Here is a 6,376-nt window from a genome sequence, read left to right on the forward strand (position 1 = left end):
GAGGGTGGGGGGGTGTTTGAAATTTAGTGGTGTTACTAGTAATAAATATGAATGGGTTTGCTGTTTGTGTTGCTGTCAAGCTGGTGCTGCTACTAGTACTGCTGCTTCTTGCAGGCTGCATAGAAATAGAGAGGGCGGTGGTTTAAGTTCTTTTCTTTTGCAGTTTGTTAACAAAGGGGAAGATTTGATCAAAGTGGAAAAAAAGAGGAAGTGAAAAAGAGTCATCTTTTATGGGTAAAGCTCTAATTTTTTGTTGTTTCAATTTGGTAAAATAAGCAAATAAAGAAAGCTGAAAGCTTTATTTCTTCTTGTTTTTCAGTCATCTGTGGTTATTTTTCTTTCAATTAAGAATCTTTTCCAGTCCCCCCACGGGAGATTTCTACTTTTAAGAGTTTTACACTTAATTTTTTCTTGGTTGTTTTTTGCAGGAAGAGTAAGAGAAAGGAGTTTACTTGAATCTTGTTAAGAAACAGCTAGTTGGTGGTGGAAAAAAGAGGAATTTTTCTTCTTCTTGACAGTCTGTACTTTAGGAAAGACAAAAAGGAAGGTTGGAGTTTGAATCTACTAGAGAGGAAGGAGGTTATGGATGCTTATGAAGCTACAAAAATTGTTTTTCAAAGGATTCAAAGTTTNTGGGATCCTGAAAATGCATCAAAAATTATGGGATTCTTCTGATGCAAGACCATGGTGAGAAAGAAATGATTAGATTAGCTTTTGGTCCAGAAGCTTTAGTTCACTCAGTGATTCTTAAAGCAAGAAAGGAGCTTGGTGTTTCTTCAAACTCACCTTCTACACCTTCAACTCCTTCTTCACCTTCACCTTTTGGTGGTTCAATGTGTTTTTCAAGGCAGAATTCTTCTTCTTCAGCTACTTCTGGTAGGATTCTTGGGGGTCTTAGCCTTCCTTCACCTCTTAGCATAACTAGTAACAACAACCGCTCTTCAAATGTTTCTGCTTCTTGGAGTACTAGTCCTAGTTTCTCTGAGTTTCAAGAAGCTGATCTTGTTAGTCCTAGTGCTTCCAACATCTCATATACTGCTGCTACTACTACTAATGGAATGACCAATTCCACCATGAATTCCTCAGCTCCTCCCTTTTATTGCAATGGAGAAGTAGACTTGATAGATGAGTTTCAACTACAGGACCAGCTTTCTTTCTTGAATGATGGGTCACCAACCTTGGGGCCTAAGAATCCTGATGTTTATTACCAGCAACAGCAGCAACAACAAGATTTAGCCTCAAGTCCAAGTGGGGATTCCATGCTTTTCTCTTCATATAACTGGGGTGGTGGATGCAACTCAGTCAACGGCCTCTCTCATAGAAGGAGCTGCTCTGTGAGTGATATATGCTTGGGGGCGGATGACCCAAGTGGAGGACTTGGCTGGAAACCTTGTCTCTATTTTGCTAGAGGGTATTGCAAGAATGGAAGTAGCTGTAGGTTCCTTCATGGTGCTGGGCCTGGTGAAGGTGAAGTTGGGTCACCAAACAAGTTTGAGATGATGGAACATTGCCAAGAACTTCTCAGATCTAAGTCTGCTCACCAGCAAAGACTAGCCACAGCTTCTCAGCTCATGGCTTCTTCTAACTTTCCTCTCTCTCCCATGGCTGCTAACAAATGCATTAACTTTCTTCAGCAGCAACAGTTGCAGTCTGCAGAAAGTCCAAGGTTTGAACCCCAACCCCCTCTTTCCTTCTTACTGTTTTTATGGTATTAAAAAAAATTGGAACTTTGGACTGATTCTTGATGTGAAATTTCTACAGGGCAGCTGCTGCATTGATGATGGGTGATGACATGCATAAATTGAGCCGAAGTCGTTTTGAAAGAGGGGATTTTGGACTGAATGGTGGAGTTGGAATAACAAATCCAGGTTCAAGGCAAATTTACTTGACATTTCCAGCTGATAGTACTTTCAAAGAAGAGGATGTTTCCAATTATTTCAGGTATTATTGGTTTGAAAAATTCAATGTATTAAAGTTGTTCCCCTCATTTTGAAGTTTTGGTTTCTTTAATCTTGTTATTCTTGATTTTCTAGCACTTATGGGCCTTTTCAAGATGTGAGGATTCCATATCAGCTAAAGAGGATGTTTGGTTTTGTTACATTTGTTTATCCGGAGACTGTGAAGATCATTCTTGTCAAAGGAAATCCTCATTTTGTATGTGATGCTAGGGTGCTTGTCAAGCCTTACAAAGAGAAGGGCAAAGTCCCAGAGAAGTTTAGGTATTAATCCTTTTTATCACAACTACTTACTTATTGTGAAGTTTATATTCTTTATATTGATTAATTTGATGTTGGGATTGAAATTGCAGGAAGCAACACCAACAGCAGATGGAGAGGGGAGAATTCACTGGATGCGGTAGTCCTACTGGTCTGGACTCCAGTGATCCTTATGATCTTCAGCTTGGTACGTAACAACATTTCGGACTGATATATATTTTTTTAAATATATTTCTAGAATGTGATGGCTCCTCAAAAGTTTCAGCTTTTAATGCTACTTTACTTATTGTGATTTACTAGGTGCAAGAATGTTTTACAACACTCAAGATGCGCTGTGGAGGAGAAAATTGGAAGAACAAGCTGATCTGCAACAGGTAATTGAGCTCCAAAGCAGGAGATTGCTGAATTTACAGCTTCTTGATGTCAAAAGGAGCAACCACCATCGTGCCCTTTCCATGAGTGCTGTTATCCCATCCCCACCGCATTCTCCAGGCTTCTTCAATCAAAATATGGTTCGCTCCACAGACTTTGGCAGCCGAGAAGGTATATCTTGAGTTTTGCTTCAATAGTCCAGATAGATTTTGCACTCAATTGAAATGGGTGGCATAGTTAATAGAAATGAGGTTTTAGGCTAAAAGTTGAGAATGAAGATGTTGATATTTGGTGTTTGTTTTGTTGCAGAGAATGGTTTTGCACCAAAAATGGCCAATTTTGCTGCTGTTACTGCTGAGCAAAAGAATGCAAATCTTACTGCCAAGGAGAGAGAATGCTTCACAGGTAAAGATGAAAATAGCAGTGGCAAAGAAAGTTCCAAGAAGGAAGCAAGTGATTTTCAAGAAAGGTAACTATTGTTAATTTGCCAAAGGTAGTATAGTTTTACACATTTGGATACATGTCTCTGTTAAACCAAAGTCAATGTTAACTCAATTTGAGTAACTACTGCATTACTGACTTGTCTGGTTCTTGATTCAAGTAAAATTAGATAATATATGACTTAAAATGCTGCAGCTTGGAGCATAATCTCCCAGATAGTCCATTTGCATCACCTAAAGCAGTTGGGGACTTTATCACAACTTTCTCAAATGAAGCTGCTGGAGATGTTGACAAAGGTGCTGGATTAAATGCATCATCCTCTGCTAACAATAATATGATCCCTTCTTCCTCCTTGTCAACTAGTACTCTAGACATGACTCCTTTCAAATCATGTTACTTCCAAGTGCCTAGGTGCATTTCACCACTCGACTTTCCTACTTCCGCGTCTTAGTTATTTACGTGTTCATTTAAAGAAAATGTTTCAAATTTACCCCTCTACATTATTATTATGGAACTCCCAACGTAGATCGCGTGGTAATCACGCGTCAAAAATATTTCAACGGTAACGGTACGACCAAATCTAAACGATAATAACGACATTTATTGTCGTTTAGGGGTATTTTTGATCGTTTTCTATATTCGTTTATATGAATGATTATTCTAATCATATTCCAATAATGGTGATTAATGCAGGTTCCCTTCCGGACATGGCACCATTGGAATGTAGGCCTGGACAGCATGTTATGTTACGTAGTTTAGCTTCCTTAGTTTAGGTAAGTTGTCACATTTCTTGGCTCATTTAATAAACCCTTAGACACAAAACATCTTGGTACTTGTTTCTTTATTGATGATGTTGGTTTACATGTCTTCTTGTTTCCACAGGAAGGAAAGAAAGAACGATGACGACCGGAACCAAACCCCAAAACAAAAAAAATTACTACTCTCAAGAAGCAAGCTCAGCATCAGCCAGGAAAATACATACTACTACTATAGAAAATATGCATAAATACATAAAAAAAAAGAGAAGAAGAATGATGTGTGTGACAGCCATGTTAAATGTATTTTCAGTGTCTTTTTCCCATATCTCTCCTTTAGTTGAGGCTGGATTCACATGTTAAAGAAAAAAGGATAATTAGCCATAGGTACAAAGAAGTAAAAAATCCAAAGCATCACTTGTAATCTCCTTTCTCCTTTACCTAAGTAAGCATTATTGGGTGTCCACTTGTGTACTTAATGACATCCTAAAAGGTTAACTAGTTGTAATTTTCTTTTCAAGTTGTTGTAATCACTTTGTATAGAAGATGAAGATGATGATGATGAAGCACAAAGGCAGAAGAGTAAATCAAGACTTCAAGCTGAAATATATATACTCAAATTTAGTACAAGGCAAAGGCAAAGGCAAAGGGGAAGCTCTTTTGTTTGTAACTTTTCTTTTTTTTTATAATATGCTTTAGCATATAGACCAATATATTAGCTTGCTATCTTTTGTAATTTTCCTTTTTCTTTTTTAAGTTTCAACTCTTTGTTGTAATTTTATATAAGAATATTAGATAGTGTATGAATCAAAGATGTAAACAGACAGAAAAAAAGGAGGAAAATGGAGGAAGTTTCATAATTTAGTAGCTTTAATTGGTGTCTTTTTCTTAATGTGATTTGCTTTTTATTATCTCTCTTTTTAGGAATTTGTCTTTTTATTGCAGTTGTCCTTTTATTTTATTTATTTATGGGTGGGGGTAGGGGGTCAACATACAGACAGACCATCACATGGGATAGTGCTGACACTTGAATGTGGGTCCTACTAATCAATATAAGTAATTTATTTTGTCATGGTTTGTGGGTCCCATTTCACCAACACCCACGTGACTCTCCATGTTCTCTCTCTTTCATGTTGTACAATAGTGCATAACTAGTTGTACCACCGTCGAGCATTCAAAACACTCATGAACTTAGATTTACATTAGTATTAATTTGTTCTCAAAACTATTACTCACAGTTTTACAAATATCTCTCTACTTGACTAAATGAACTTAATATTCACTCCTGATTGCCATATGACATATCGTTAGTTTTAAACTTCTGTATGAATATAAAGCTCTTAATAAAATTTGACAAGAATTCAATGATCTTTTAAAGCTCTTAATAAAATTTGATAAGAATTCAATGACTTAAAAGATCGGAGTGTATGTCAAATAATATTTCTAAGACTATCAATATCCGGATCAAGAGTATCTTCAATATCTTTTTTATTTTTTTTGTTGAAGACAAACATAGTTGTAACGTAAAAAGTTATATGTAAAAACAACACATATATGACAAAAGAGTGAACGGTTCAGGAATCTTTAGGGAGAAGAGATTTTTTTTTTTTTTTACGTGTGTATTAGAAAGAGAGTTTTTCTTTTAGCATATTTTAACCTTTTTTTTACCTCTTGAAGTTAGTAAAAAAATAGAAATTTTGACATTGAATAAAGTGAAATCAGTGAAGGATGTGCACGAGTTATAAATAATGCAACAATAAAGTTAGTTCTTAAAGGACTTTGGATTTGAAGAAAAAAAAATAGAGTAAAAAATGCTTTAGACCACTTTTTACCTTTTCCTTTTTTAGAGTTTGATGGTTTTGTGGACTGTTTTCCAATGGCCAACATAGGTCCTATCGTACCCAACGGTTGGCTTCAATTGGGTTTGAGGAGAGGGTTAAAATTTACTATTTTACTTTACAAAATATTTTGCATTTATTGATTCATTACTTTATTTGCTCATTTATAAAATTATTACATTTTTTTCTTTTTGAGCTTGAGTCAAAGTCCTATTGAAAATAAGTATTTTTATGTCATAATGGTAGATAGGTGATATGTTCTATTTTTTCTCGATTCTACTTTTGGAATTGCATTGGAAATATTGTTATTTTACTGTGGATGAGTAAACTGTACGTGTTACAATACTTTGGATAAAAAGTTTAACTGTATCCTCTTTTTTTTCCGTAGTTAAAATTATGAGCAAATAACAGAGTCTGCTAGTATAGATAGTTATTCATAATTTTCATAATTATATATCTTAATCGAGTTGCCTTTAGATACACTATATTTACTTCTAGATATAATGTATTTGCCTCTTAGATACACTGTAACTAACAAATGTATATCACCTCTTTCCTTTCTCGTTTGCCTCTCTCATCCCTCAACTTCTTCTTGTATTTGTGTTTCGTAATGATTTATGTTTTAAACTTTCATGTATCTTTGTATCCAATATTAAATATGCACTGATTTATCCTATGTATATGTATCTGTGCATAGTTACAAACTGGTTCTAAGAGGGCGCTGATATATATAGGACCAATAAGCCTATGTCGA

The 6,376-nt window shown here is 35.5% G+C and overlaps 1 pseudogene across 1 annotated transcript; it reads left to right on the forward strand.

Moving 5' to 3' along the window:
- Positions 1 to 38: 38 nt before the first annotated feature.
- LOC107005060 lies at positions 39 to 4,662 on the forward strand (annotated as a pseudogene). Its single transcript, XR_001454823.2, has 10 exons — positions 39 to 234; positions 429 to 1,666; positions 1,762 to 1,941; positions 2,034 to 2,219; positions 2,309 to 2,403; positions 2,517 to 2,759; positions 2,898 to 3,057; positions 3,225 to 3,440; positions 3,723 to 3,802; positions 3,912 to 4,662. The product of XR_001454823.2 is annotated as a zinc finger CCCH domain-containing protein 53-like (transcript).
- Positions 4,663 to 6,376: the final 1,714 nt, after the last annotated feature.

This window comes from Solanum pennellii, chromosome 1 (assembly GCF_001406875.1).
Source record: "Solanum pennellii chromosome 1, SPENNV200".
Classification (NCBI taxonomy): Eukaryota; Viridiplantae; Streptophyta; class Magnoliopsida; order Solanales; family Solanaceae; genus Solanum; species Solanum pennellii.